Raw genomic sequence first — 15,912 nt, 5'->3', positions numbered from 1 at the left:
TCAGGTGCAGTGTGCTGATAGTGTGGGAAGCTATGAACGTGTAGGGGTAGGAAGTATATGGGAACTATATATTTCTTCTCAAATTTTATCTGAGCCTAAATCCACTCCAAAAAATATATTGAGTAGGAAAAATTATACAATATCAAATAAAAAATTTACTGCATGCCCTAATACTAGAATGCAGAGACAAAAAAGAATTATTGATCTTGAAGATAGATTAATAGAAATGATCCAGTCTAAAGAAGAGATTTAAAATAAAAACAGAAAAATGTATAACATATTGGTACTTGGAGTTACAGAAGAAGAGGAGAGAGAGAACAATGCAGAAAATATTTGAAGAAACAAAGGCTGAAAATTCAAATTTGGTAAAAGCCATAAATTGAGATTCAAGAAGCTCAGAGTTCCCACAAAAGAAAAATTATACCTAGACAAATTATGTCAGACTCTTGAAACTAAATATAATGAAAATTATCTTGAAAGCAATGAAATTAACATGACACATTACATACAAGGAGATACCAATTCAATGACTACTGATTTCTCATCAGAAGCTGCGGAGGGCAGAAAAGTGCCAAATAGGGAAGAAAAAATAAAAAGCTGAAAGGGGAGTTTTGCATCTAGCAAAAATAGCTTTGAGGAACAAAGACTAAATGCAGACATTATGAGATAAAAAAAATTGAAGAGAATATGTTGGGCCCAGACCTACACCAAGAGAAATGCTGAAGAAGTTTCTTAAGGTTAAAGGGAGGTAATATCAAAAGAAAAGTGGATCTTCAGGAATAAGTAAAGAACAGTAGAAATGGTAAGTATCTGATAGAATATAAGTGATTAATTTTTTTCACTTTAAAAAAATATAATATATAACTGTTTGAAATAAAAATTATAGTGTTTGATGGAGTTTATAATATATGTAGATGCAATTCATATGACAGTGATAGCATGCAGGACAGTACAGGAAAAGATAAATGTACTTATACAGTTGTAAAATTTCTTTTATGTAAAGTAGAAAATATTATCTTGAAATAAAGTTTAAAAAATTATGAATATATATTTTAAATTCTAGTAAAACCCCTAAAATGGAGACTTATGGGTAAAAAGCCAAAAGTTAAATTATATAAAATTATAAAGGTATTGAAACGATCCAAAGAAAAGGCAAAGAAAAAGAGACCAAAAAAGAGGAAACAAAGCAAATGATAAAGTGATAAACATCAATCCAGCCATATTAAACTGCATTAAGTAATAACATAGCCTTAAAAATGTTAATCAATTACAAATAACAAAACTTTGCAGTGGAAAAACCCAGCAAACACTTAGCTAATCAAGTGATCAAGTTAATATTACAACATCATGTACCCCTGATACCTGCAAAGAACAAGTCAACTTTTTGTCCAAAATACGGAACCTCAATTTAATAATGAGGAAACATCAGACAAATCCAAATTGAGGGGCTCTTGCAGAATAGTTCACTAATACTCATCAAAATTAATAGGCCACGAGAAACAAGGAAAGACTACATACAAAACTCACTGACTGGAGTACACAAAAGGAATTAACAACTAAATGTAATGAAGGATTACTGACCAAATCCTGGAACAAAAAAACACAACCAGCAATAAAGCTTCTGAGACCGAATAAAGTTTACAGGTTAGTTGAGTGTTACATCAATGTTAGTTTCTTAGTTTTTATAATATTATGTATACATATGTTAACATTAGCAGAATCCAGGTGAAGACTACATGGGAAATCACTGAACCACTTTTCCACTTTTAAATTAAAATTATTTAGAAATAAAAAATTTTAAAGTATTAACGGATTAAACACTAATTAAAAAGCAGATATTATCAGAATGAATAAAAAAGCAACAATATGCTGCTTACAAAAGACATACTTTAAAGTTTTGTATGTTATTTAAAAAATAACACATTTTGTGTGTTATTTAAAAAAGATACACATGCAAATAATATAAAAAGGCAGAAAAATCTTTATCAATATCAGATAAATTTACAAAGTATTAACAAAGATAAAGAGAAACATTTCATAATGATAAAAATAATTTCAATGACTGTAATTGTTTATTACTAACATAAACTCAAAATAAGTAAATTTATCCACATCTTAGTACACAATGTTAATATGCAAAACTCAACTGTATTTTAATATACTGCCAATGAATCACTGGAAAATAAAATTTAAAAAATTATTTACAATCACATGAAATATAACATAATTAGCAATAATTAGAAACAATTTTAAGAAAATATGTACACTATATCTTCACTCAAAACTATGGAACATTGCTGAGAGAAATTATACAATATCTGAATAAAATAAAAGAGAAACTATGTTCATGGATTTAAAAAACTCAGTATTTTTAAGATATCAGTTCTCCATAAATTGATCTACAGTTAAACATTATGCCAATGAAAATTACAACAGGTTGTTTAGTAGAAACTAAGAAGCTGATTATAAAGTTTATGTGGAAATGCAAATGGCCTACAATAGCCAAAACGATTTTTTTAAAAGAAGAAAATTGGAGGACTTATTTGACTGATTTGAAGGCTCACTGCAAAGCTACACTAAACAAGACCGTGTGATATTGGCAAAAGAATAGTTTTTGTTTGTTTGTTTGTTTGTTTGTTTTTTAAGGAAAGGTTGGGAAGGGAATGAGGGATAAAAGACCACAAATTGGGTACAGTGTATACTTCTCGGGCAACGGGTGCACCAAAATCTCACAAATCACCACTGAAGAACTTACTCATGTAACCAAACACTACCTGTTCCCCAATAACCCATGGAAATAAAAAAAAAAAGTAACTAAAAAAAGAAGTATTTGTTTTAAAAAAGAAGATAATAGAGCAGCAGTTCTCAAATTCTGTTCCAGGATTTAATTAAAACTATTTTTCTAATAATGGTAAGATACTGATTGCCTTTTCACTCTCACACTCTCATAAGTTTACAGTGGAATTTTCCAGAAGGTAAATGATCTGTAAAATCTCAACAGATTTAATGTAGAAACAGACATTAAAGTATTTTTTAGTGTAAAACAATGCTCTTTTTCTCATTAACTTTTCATTCTGAAATATATAAATATTTTTACAAAGTTATGTTTTTTATGTTAACATGTATTGGGCTTATTATTGATTTCTATGCAAATTAATAGATATTTATTATTGAGCTCTCATTGAGATGTACAAGGAGATTAATGTTGTGCTCATGCCTACTAACACAACATCCACTCTGCAACCTATGGATCAAGAAGGAGTCATTTCAACTTTCAAGTTTTACTGTTTAGGAAAGACGTTTCATAGAGCTATAGCTGCCACAGATACTGATTCTTCTGATGGATCTAGCCAAAGTAAATTGAAAACCTCTGGAAAGAATTCACCATTCTAGATGCTACTAAGAGCATTCATGATTTATGAATGGAAGTGAAAATATCAATATTAGCTGGACTTTGAAAGAAGTTGATTGCAATTCCCATGGATGACTTTGAAGAGTTCAAGATTTAAGTGGAGGAAGTAACTGCCAATGTGGTAGAAATGGCAAGAAAACTAGAATTAGAAATGAAATCTGAAGGTGAGACTGAATTGCTGCAATCTCATTATAAAACTTTAAAAGATTGGGTGTTGATTTTTAATGGAGGAGCAAAGAAAGTGGTTTCTTAAGATGGAATCTACTTTTGGTGAAGACGCTGTGAACATTGTGGAAATCAAAACAAAGAATTTATAATATTCCATAAACTTGGTTGATAAAGCAATGGCAGGGTTTGAGAGGATTGACTCCAATTTTGAAAAAAATTCTTCTCTCGGTAAAATGCTATCAAACAACATCACATGCTACAGAACAATCTTCTGTGATAGAAAGAGCCAATAAATGCTGCAAACTTCTCTATTGTCTTGTTTTAAAGAAGTTGCCATAGTCATGCCAGCCTTCAGCAACTACTACCCTGATCAGTTAGCAGCCATCCATCAACACTAAGGCATGATTCTCCACCAGCAAAAAGATTATGACTTGTTGAAGACTCATAATCATTAGCATTTTGAGCAATAAAATATTTTAAATTAAGGTATGTACATTGATTTTTTTAGACATAATGTTATTGCACACTTAATAGACTATAATATAGTGTAAGCCTAACTCTATGTGCACTGAGAAACCAAAAAAACATCATTGACTCACTTTATTGCGTATTTGCTTTTGTGAGGTGGTCTGGAACTCAACCTGTAATATCTGAGGTATGCCTGTAATTTTGAATGGATCATAGACCTGAACATAAAAAAACAACAACGATAAATATTCTAGAAGCAAGTATTTTAAAGATATGTGCCATCTGGGGAGGCAAAGATATCTTAGGGAGGACACAGAGAACACAAACCATAAAACAAAAAAAGATAAAATTTATTAAAATTAAAAAGTGTTGCTCTTTGAAAACTACTTTTACGAAAATAAAAAGGCAAGTCACAGAATGGAAGAAAATTATGCAATACATATATTTGACATGGAACTTATATCTAGATTACAAAAAAATTTACAACTCAATAATAAGATAACAGCTCAATAAAAATAAGCAAAATATTTAATAATACTTTACAACTGAAAATATTGAGTAACTAATAAGTGCAAGAAAAAATGCTCACCATCATTATTCATCAGAGAAAGGCAAATTAAAGCTGAACTACCACTTTACATTCATGAAAATGGCTAAATTCAAAATTTACCCAAAATCCCAAGTGTTGGTAAGGATATGCAGCAACTAGAACTCTATACTACTGGTGGGAATTTAATGTGGCATAACCCACTTTGGAAAAATGTTTTTCAGTTTCTTGGAGTTCAAAATATTCATACCATTTGACCCAGCTATTCCACTCAGGTATTTTCACAAAGAAATAAAAACATGTTTACACGAAGTCTTATGCACAAATATTAATGGCATCTTTATTAACAATATTCAAAAACCACAAACAACCCAACTGTCAATCAGCAGCTGAGTGGTTAGGCAAAATGTGATTTCAAACAATGAAATACTACTCAGCAATAAAAAAGAAAGGAACTATTTATATATACAAGAGATTGAATCAACCCCAAATCACTATCTTGGGTGAAAAAGCCAAAGGGTGTATATTGCATGAATCCACTTACATAAAATTATTTGAAGTGCTAACTAATCTACAGGGATAAAAGAAAAAAAAAACAATGCTTGCCTGGAGCAGTGGGTAGCAAAAGAAATATTCTGCAATGGGACAACGGGATACAAGGAACAGCATGGGGATAATGAAAATGTTCTGTACTTGACTATGGAGGTGAGTTCTTGGGTGTGTACCACTGTCAAAACTGATAGAATTAGATGCAATGCATTGCATGTAAATTGACATAAATTCCAAAAAATTAAAAAATCTATAAGTGTGACATCTAAATAAATTCTAAACTAACATTTATTTGTACATACACATTGGTTAAAGCTACATATGCATGCCATCAGTCAATTTACTCATTCAACACATGAGTCTTATGTGGAATGTATTGAAAGAAAAATAAAATCTGGACTATTTATATTCTAAAACTGGGAAGAATGACACAGACAAGATGAGGCCTTATTAAGGCAGTATGTTGAGAGAGGATAGCTTATCCTATTATTTTTCTATGCAATGCTAGGACTGTAATTATAATTATCCAATGGTCTCCACCAAGTTCAGATACTTCTGGGTTTTTTTTAACCATTCTTAATAGATTATGTTAATTCAGAACTACACAATGTAGAAAAGTGGATTAGTTGAGAATTTTTTTAAAAAGTCAGTCACATTGTGAAATGAATTAAGTACATTTACCTAAGAGTAAACTCAGGCAAACATACCAATTATTATTACATGCAATCTCATCATAAAACTTTAAAAGATTCGGTGTTGCTTCTATAAGCAACAACTATATATATATCTATCTATATATTTATAATAAGAAACAATCTTCATAAAAAGAATTTATAAGCCGATCAATCAGTCATTAATTTATTAGAAGAAAGTCTCTCTCCCTTTTCTCTTTAGTTTATCATTCTGTTATTTTGCCTAGATCTTGCTTGGTGGTTGAACCACTCATAAGAGAAAGTATCAGGTCTACAGACAATATTTCACTCACAGCAGCATGAATAGTGTAGAAAATCAGAATTTTCTTGGAGAGTGTCGAAGGGGTCACCAGGATGAGAAAAGTCCATCAGGGGTCACTACTATGAGAAAAGAACATCAGTGATGAAAGAATGAGAACAGACAACAGTGGTCTGGCCTGTGTATTGAGTGAAAGGTAGATGAACAGAATCAATTCAACATCTAACCCTCAAAGAATAATCATTGGGACACCTTTTTACAGAGATCAAACTGCTCATACTATGGGCCATGTAGCTCAAGGAAAATGCCATATTAGAGTGGAGAACCTGATTCTCCTTTGTTTTTGCATATCCTTTTTGGTATTCCTTGCTGTGTATGGCCCCAGTAAATGAGTTCTTCTGTTTAATCAAGTATTACATAAATTGCAGAGACATTTTACTTTGCAGTTCCTCAAAGTTCAACTAAGTCTTAATCAATTAAAATGTTTAGTTCTCACTACTGCTATTTTTATTCACCTTTTTTAATCTTTTTTTATATTATACTTTAAATTCTGGGATACATATGCAGTACGTGCAGATTTGTTACATAGGTATACACATGCCATGGTGGTTTGCTGCAACCATCAGCCCAACATCCACATTAGGCATTTCTCCTAATGCTATCCCTCCCCTAGACCCCCAACCCCAACCGGTCCCAGTGTGTGATGCTCCCCTTCCTGTGTCCATGTGTTCTTTGTTCAACTCCCACTTATGAGTGAGAATATGCGGTTTTTGGTTTTCTGTTCCTGTGTTAATTTGCTGAGAATGATGGTTTCCAGCTTCATCCATGTCCCTGCAAAGGACATGAACTCATCCTTTTTTATGGCTATATAGTATTCCATAGTGTATATGTGCCACACTTTCTTTATCCTGTCTATCATTGATGGGCATTTGGGTTGCTTCCCAGTCTTTGCAATTGTGAATAGTGCTGCAGTAAACATACATGTGCATGTGTCTTTATAGTAGAATGATTTATAATCCTTTGGGTATATATCCAGTAATGAGATTTCTGGGTCAAATGGTATTTCTGGTTCTAGATCCTTGAGGAATCACCACACTGTCTTCCACAATGGTTGAACTAATTTACACTCCCACCAACAGTGTAAAAGTTTTCCTATTTCTCCACATCCTCTCCAGCATCTATTGTTTCCTGACTTTTTAATGATCACCATTCTAATTGGCGTGAGATGGTATCTCATTGTGGTTTTGATTTGCATTACTCTAATGATGAGTGATGATAAACTTTTTTTTCATGTTTGTTGGCCACATAAATGTCTTCTTTTGAGAAGTGTCTGTTCATATCCTTCACCCACTTTTTGATGGGGTTGTTTGTTTGTTTCTTGTAAATTTGTTTAAGTTCCTTGTCGACTCTGGATATTAGCCCTTTTTCAGATGCATAGATTGCAAAAATTTTCTCCAATTCTTTGGGTTGCCTGTTAACTCTGATGACAGTTTCTTTTGCTGTGCAGAAGCTCTTTAATTTAATTAGATCCCATTTCTCAACTTTGGCTTTTGTTGCCATTGCTTTTAGTGTTTTAGTCATGAAGTTTTTGCCCATGCCTATGTCCTGAATAGTATTGCCTAGGTTTTCTTTTAGGGTTTTTATAGTTTTAGGCTTTACGTTTAAGTCTTTAATCCATCTTGAGTTAATTTTTGTATAAGGTGTAAGGAAGGAGTTCAGTTTCAGTTTTCTGCATATGTCTACCCATTCTTCCCAACACCATTTATTCAATAGGGAATCCTTTCCCCATTGCTTTTGTCAGGTTTGTCAAAGATCAGATGGTTGTACATGTGTGGCATTATTTCCGAGGCCTCTGTTCTGTTCCATTTGTCTATATATCTGTTTTGGTACCAGTACCATGCTGTTTTGGTTACTATAGTCTTGTAGTATAGTTTGAAGCCAGGTAGTGTCATGCCTCCAGCTTTGTTCTTTTTGATTAGGATTGTCTTGGCTATATGGGTTCTTTTTTGGTTCCATATGAAATATAAAGTAGTTTTTTTCTAATTCTGTGAAGAAAGTCAATGGTAGCTTGATGGGGATAGCATTGAATCTATAAATTACTTTGGGTAGTATGGCCATTTTCATGATGCTGATTCTTTCTATCCATGAGCACGGTATGTTTTTCCATTTGTTTGTGTCTTCTCTTATTTCCTTGAGCCGTGGTTTGTAGTTCTCCTTGAAGAGGTCCTTCAAATCCCTTGTAAGTTGTATTCCTAGATATTTAATTCTCTTTGTAGCAATTGTTAATGGGAGTTCACTCCGGATTTTTGGTGTATAGGAATGCTTGTGATTTTTGCACATTGATTTTGTATCCTGAGACTGTTGAAGTTGCTCATCAGCTCAAGGAGATTTTGAGCTGAGATGATAGGGTTTTCTAAATATACAACCACATCATCGAAACAGAGTCAATTTGCCTCCCTCTCTTCCTATTTGAATACCATTTATTTCTTTCTCTTGTCTGATTGCCCTGGTCAGAACTTCCAATACCATTTTGAAGTCTTGTGCTGCTTTTCAAAAGCAATGCTTCCAGCTTTTGCCCATTCATTTTGATATTAGTTGTGGGTTTGTAATAAAATAGCTCCTATTATTTTGAGATACACTCCACCAATACCTAGTTTATTGAGAATTTTTAGCATGAAAGGGTGTTGAATTTTATCCAAGGACTTTTCTGAATCTATTGAGATAATCATGCGGTTTTTGTCATTGGTTCTGTTTATATGATGGAATAAGTTTATTGATTTGTGTATGTTGAACCAGCCTTGCATCCTAGGGATGAAGCTGACTTGATCGTGGTGGATAAGCTTTATGATGAGCTGCTGGATTTGGTTTGCCAGTATTTTAGTGAGGATTTTTGCACTGATGTTCATCAGGGATACTGGCATGAAATTTTCCTTTTTTGTTGTGTCTCTGCCAGGTTTTGGTATCAGGATAATGCTGGCCTCATAAAATGAGTTAAGGAGGAGTCCCTCTTTTTCTATTGTTTGGAATAATTTCAGAAGGAATGGTTCCAGCTCCTCTTTGTACCTCTGGTAGAATTAGGCTGTGAATCCATCTGGTCCTGGGCATGTTTTGGTTGGTAGGCTATTAATTACTGCCTCAATTTCAGAACTTGTTATTGGTCTATTCAGGGATTTGACATCTGTTAACCTTAAATGTAAATGGGCTAAGTGCTCCAATTAAAAGACACAGACCGGATAAAGAGTCAAGACCCATCGGTGTGCTGTATTCCAGAGACCCAGCTCATGTGCAAAGACACACATAGGCTCAAAATAAAGGGATGGAGGAAGATTTACCAAGCAATTGGAGAGCAAGAAAAAAGCAAGGGTTGCAATCCTCATCTCTGATAAAACAGACTTTAAACCAACAAACATCAAAAAAGACAAAGAAGAGCGTTACATAATGGTAAAGGGATCAATGCAAAAAGAAGAGCTAACTATTCTAAATATATATACATCCAATACAGGAGCACCCAGATTCATAAAGCAAGCTCTTAGAGACCTACAAAGAGTAGTAGACTTCCACACAATAATAGTGGGAGACTTTAACACCCCACTGTTAATATTAGACAGATCAACAAGACAGAAAATTAACAAGGATATTCAGGACTTGAACTCAGCTCTGGACCAAGCAGACCTAATAGACATCTACAGAACTCTCCACCCCAAATCAAAGAATATACATTCTTCTCAGCACCACATCACACTTATTCTAAAATTGACCACATAATTGGAAGTAAAACACTCCTCAGCAAATGCAGAAGAATGGAAATCATAGCAAACAGTCTCTCAGACTACAGTGCAATCAAATTATAACTCAGGATTAAGAAACTCACTCAAAACTGCACAACTACATGGAAACTGAACAACCTGCTCCTGAACGACTACTGGGTATATAATGAAACTAAGGCAGAAATAAGTAAGTTCTTTGAAACCAATGAGAACAAAGACACAACATACCAGGATTTCTGGGACACAGGAAAAGCAGTGTTAAGAGGGAAATGTATAGCACTAAATGCCCACGGGAGAAATCAGGAAAGATCTAAAATTGACACCCTAAGATCAGAATTAAAAGAACTAGAGAAGCAAGAGAAACAAATTCAAAAGCTAGCAGAAGACAAGAGGTAACTAAGATCAGAGCAGAACTGAAGGAGATAGAGATAGGAAAAACCCTTCAAAAAATCAATGAATCCAGGAGCTGGTTTTTTGAAAAGATTAACAAAATAGATAGACTGTTAGCCAGACTAGTAAAGAAGAAAAGAGAGAAGAATCAAAGAGACACAATAAAAAAAAGATAAAGGGGAGATCACCACTGATCCCACAGAAATACAAACTACCATCAGAGAATACTGTAAACACCTGTACACAAATAAACTAGAAAATCCAGGAGAAATGGATAAATTCCTGGACACACACACCCTCCCAAGACTAAACCAGGAAGAAGTTTATTCACCTATTAAACATGTCCAATTTGTCTCTTTAGTAGAAGGGACAAGAGAATCAGTTTAACTTTGTCAGCTCTGCAAGTCTGAATTGATCGGAGTAAGGAATTGCTGCCAAGAGCAGTGGATGTCTCCATATTCAGAGCTGTGCATAAGAAATAAAGAGTGGAGTGGAGAGGGCTGTCTGGCCAGGCACAGTGGCTTATGCCTGTAATCCCAGCACTTTGAGAGGCCGAGGTAGGTGGATCACCTGAGGTCAGGGGTTTGAAATCAGCCTGGCCAACATGGTGAAATACAAAATTAGCTGGGAGTGGTGGTGCATGCCTGTAATCCCAGCTAGTTGGGAGCGTGAGGCAGAATAGCTTGAACCTGGTAGGCAGAGGTTGCAGTGAGCTGAGATCGCACCACTGCACTCCAGCCTGGGCAACAAGAGTGAAACTCCATCTCAAAGAAAAAAAAAGAAAAAGACCAGGAAAGAGAGTACAACTAGGTCATCATAACAAGAAGGAGGTCCATAAACAGAAAGGAGCTGGAATCCAAAGCCATTGGATCTGAATATCTGAGATTAGGTGGTGGGTCATTTCAGTACAGTGCCAGATTAGTACCTGAAATTGGATTTGTCACCTCCTGCATGAGGCAAGACAGTGTGTCAGGGACACTAAAAGAGCCAGCAGTAGAGATCACTGCAATATTGAAAATTATGGAGATCTTATTCCCTTCAGTGTACATTCTGCAAATGTCAGCTATACCCACTGCTTTCTCTTTTTTGCCCTCTGTCTACCTTCCCTGAACATCACTGACAGTTAAAGATGAAAGGTGTAGAGATTTATCTGGCTTTTAGCTGGAGAAAGGAAAATCTCCAGGCCAAGAATTATTTGGAAATGCCTCCCCCACAGTATAAGTATAATTAACTCTGTGATACTACCATGCTGTTACCTGTTACATCAATCATCCTTCACAGCTACAGTAAAACATAGTTGTGTATTTTATTATCCCATATCTTTTTTGTGTAGACTTCACCATAATTTGGTGATGCTCTGCCAGTGTTAACACATTGCTCCTTAAAATGTCCTGAAAATTTATTTTCAAAATATGAACTCCCTTACCCAAGTTTAAAGACACTGAGTGCCTGGTTTCGTTATTGGAGTTGTGATCATCAGTATAATCATTTAGTATGAGGAACAAGGTATAGCTAAAATTTTTCTTCTCATGCTTCACTTTTTCTCTTACCATATTCAAAGCATAAAAGTAGAGGCAATAATAAAACAATAGAGTTTTTTTTCCCCAGGAATTGAGTTCTCACCTCTGAATGGTTGACAAGTGACTTTGGGAAAATGACTTGGCCTCTTTCTGTATCCTTATGTTAACTGGAGGTAATAATATCCAATCTACCTATTTCACAGTATTCATATGAGGATATCAGAAAGTAGAGATGAACATACTTTGAGAACCTGAAAATATGAGAATAAGATATTATAAAATAAAATTTAAAATTGTAACAGTGAATTTGGTAGAGTTCACATTACCTGAATCATTAGCAAGTTAAACACATGTATTGCTCATGTTTAACTTATTCTAAAATTACTTAGGAGATAATATATGTCCTCTGATTATATTTGACATTATTTTTAAAGGATACTCACCAAAATGTAATAACTTAAGTATGATTATTCCTTATACGGAGTAGAAAATGATTCATATTTATCTCACCTGCTAAAAATTTTATTAATTTTTAACACAGTGTACCAAAACAAAACATCCTGGTTTGTAAAAAACCGAGGTATATTTAAATACAGGGATCTAAACTATAGAAGTTACCAGTTGATGCTACTTGGCTGAGATTTCTGCCATTATCTAGTAAGCCAGTCCTGTAAAGATCATGTCACTCTTGTGTCACTATCTTAGAGGATTGAGACAGACAGAATGATTTAAATCAATATAATTACTGCACTAGGGTTCAAAGAAAGCGTGTCTTGTGCCTCCCAGGACATGTACTCAGAGCATGTCTGAGGAGGAGATGAAGTTTGGTCAGCCTTGCTGACAGGCTACACTTTGGTTGACTCTTTAATCGTGTTTTTGTTTTGCATTTTCTTTGATTAATTTAAGGAGGAAGAGAGGAAAGAGAAAGACATCTTTTTCTTCTGTGTGTGTGTGTGTGTGTGTGTGTGTGTGTGTGTGTGTGTGTGGTTCTCACTCCCGTTGCCCAGGCTAGAGTGCAGTAGGGCACCATCTCAGCTTTCTGCAACCTCCACTTCACTGGCTCAGGTGATTCTCCCACCTCAGCCTCCCGAGTAGTTGGTACTACAAGCATGCACCACCACGCCTGGTTAATTTTTTGTATTTTTGGTAAAGACAGTGTTTCACCATGTTGCCAGGCTGGGTTTTTGTTCTTTGCATCAACAATTTGATTATGAATAATTTAGTAGAAATAATATTCTGTGATTAGTTTTATCCCATGTATGATTTTAGTATTTTTATTTTCTGTGAATATTTGAATAAAAACATCCCATGTAAACCTTCATTCTACTGTTTTCTCTCTTCTACACTCTCTTCCTTTTATCCTACCCCAATCATGTTAGGGCAGCATCATGGGTTGAGAGCAGTACTGCTGTTAGCCTGGAAGCCCCTGGATGAGTTCTGATGTGTGTGTTCTTGGGAAAGTCATTGATCCTTTATGGGTGAAAAATGATGTTGCATGTGCCAACGTCCAAGGTCCTCTCTAGTTCTAAACAGAGTCAACTTATTTTTTTAAATCAATCCATGTGATGATTCTCTTTTGGAAATATCACTATTCCTCTGATTGTGTCAATTAACACCCTCCAGTAAAGTTTTTGTGTGTCTTAAGAAATGTAGTCAAAATATAGCTGAGTGTCCACGGAAGGCTTAGCTAAAGAAAAACTGAAAATTCAATACTTATGAGGAAAAACACTTACTAGTGGCATGTAAATTGATACAAAATCACTTGATTGAGATGAAAAGCTCATTATCTTTTTTCAAACATTAAATTTGCAGGAATCTGATTAGTGATTTATTATCGAGAAGCTGAGGCTCAATGTATATAATATTTATCTTTACAATAATATTTCGGGGACTCCAGCAAGTCATCAAATGCAACCCACAATATATTTTATAATTCCATCATTAGCTCACTGAATAATATCTTTTGTAATTTAGCTTAACAAGCACATTTGTGAAGTATCATGTAGCCTTCCAATGCTCCAAGTAGAAGAACCCTCTTAAGGTAGATTTTCTGGGTTGTGAAGGCTCTCCATGTGGCTCCCCAACAGATTATAGGGCTTCTTTATAGGTTAAAATGTGCAGTGATCCTGGTATCTGCAAAAGTAAAATATCACATATCACAGTACTCTAGGTACACTGTCACCGTCTCCTAGTTGCCTTTGCCCTGCTTTCCATTTAGTTATCTCTGGCTTTCTAGAGCTCTTGAACTTGAAAAAGGTTAGACAGCACACTGCTGGAGCAGTTTGTGAGCATCAGCAGATTTAGCTTGTAATTTCATTGATCTATATGGGCTCACTGTTTGCAAACCAGCTGCTGCACTGTTTCCCTACAGTTACTGATCTCAGTAGCATTGATTTTTTTCCCCCTTACATTAACATAGCATTACTCCTTTAATGGGCAATAAATGACTGGATGTAAATACAATCAGGGCTGCAACAACAAAAGGAAACCATCAGACTCATTTTTATTTAAGATATTCTTTCCATTAATATTTGCCATAAAATTATAACGCAAATTATTGACAAAAGCAATGCAATTTTGATTTTAGTCCATTTTGTTCATTTGTAGATATGTGGTGTCTGCCAAGTGGTCTTCTCTTCCTAATGCATTAGGCAAAGCAATACAATAACGGTGCTTTTATGGATACTGTAAATTTGCACCATTACCTTAGTACAACAAAATTCTATTCATGAAAGAAAGTAGAAAGCAGTACAAAGGTTTACACTTAACTTCACCTATGCTGATAATGAAGGTGTCTCAGATTGTGTCAGCTGGCTAAACGACACCATTAAAATCTTGGTTGATTTCAATAAAATTAGAAAAATATTGACTAATCTCTGATATTAAAGAACCCAGTCTATATCACATTAAGATGTAACCCTTACACATCTTCCTGCTGTATGTTTAAAGTGGGTGTCTGTGTGTGTATGCAGGGCGAACACTATTTAGAAATTATTTCTGAGAGTTCCTTTCTGGAATTTTGATAACTGTGGAAGAGGATATAAAAAGCATGCATTTTAAAGTTAATTACACACAGATATGTTCTAGGTGGTGAAGGACATGAAAAGAGCCTAAAAACAGATCACTTCTGGTGATCAATTTAGTTACTTTAAAGAAGCAAATCACCATTAAGCCCAACCGATAATTTCAATTGTAACAAAGCAAAGTCAACAATATATTGTATTTCATAAACTGTAGAATTTTGACTTGTTTCCATTTCTACTGACAATACAGAAATAATCTCTCATATCCAACACGATCTCTAGTACTAAGTCTAATGTTTCATTTTTTGTTTGTTTTCAGACGAGCAAAAATCTTTTGGCAGCAACTTTCTCAGATCTTTTACTCCAGGATGCTGACAAGTATGATTTTGAATTTTTAAGAAAATTGTTCTGAATCTAAAGCCTTCTAAAAAATCACCTATGTTTAGCCACATCTTTATACATTTTTATTTACTTTCTCAATATTCTTCTATGAGTTTCCAAATTTCACTGAGGTTCAGGTGCTATTACATCTCAAATACGTGAAAATAACCATTTATTTTCAGCAATAATTTTTATTGGTGCTTTGTTCATTGGTTTTCTTTTTTAAAAATTATGTGTTACAGAAAGATGATAAGAGTATTGATCTGAAGTAAGAATCACCAGAATCAATGATAGAGTTGGCAAAAAAATCTAAAACATCCTCAGTACCTTCCAATGTAATTCTTACATTTAAATGGTTTTATTACTGTTTTATTGTTGTCGCTGTTACTTACAAAAACATTTCTCATCTCTTTCACTCTCACGTCTTTTTCCAAAATTATGCCATTGTCTATAGCTCTCATCAGCAGTCTGACCCATCTCCAAACATAAGACTTGTAAATGACTTTGGCATGAACAGTACATTATTTTTATGGTATTTATTGTCCAAAGTCTCACTTGTAAACAATAAGCTGCTGCCAAGGGTCTGTCATTGTTTATGGGTGATTCTGCTACCTGCAATACTTCTGCACTTCCTGCAATACTCATCTGTTCTGCTGCCTTCCATGTGCCAATAAATTTTAAAAGATTTATTTACTGTAAATGAATCAAATTCTCCTCATTTCTCTCTTGATGGTGA

The 15,912-nt window shown here is 34.4% G+C and overlaps 1 long non-coding RNA gene across 1 annotated transcript in view; it reads right to left on the bottom strand.

Moving 5' to 3' along the window:
• Positions 1 to 12,016, bottom strand: part of LOC134732787 (uncharacterized) — a 69,164-nt gene extending 57,148 nt beyond the window's left edge. Inside the window, exon 1 of the long non-coding RNA XR_010116317.1 lies at positions 11,876 to 12,016. This is a non-coding gene — a long non-coding RNA (uncharacterized lncRNA). The remainder of the gene's footprint in view (positions 1 to 11,875) is intronic.
• Between the last annotated feature and the right edge of the window lie 3,896 nt (positions 12,017 to 15,912).

The sequence above is a fragment of the Symphalangus syndactylus genome, chromosome 2 (assembly GCF_028878055.3).
Source record: "Symphalangus syndactylus isolate Jambi chromosome 2, NHGRI_mSymSyn1-v2.1_pri, whole genome shotgun sequence".
NCBI lineage: Eukaryota > Metazoa > Chordata > Mammalia > Primates > Hylobatidae > Symphalangus > Symphalangus syndactylus.
The sequence above is the reverse complement of the archived record's forward strand: the minus strand, read 5'-3'. Positions and strand labels throughout refer to the sequence as shown.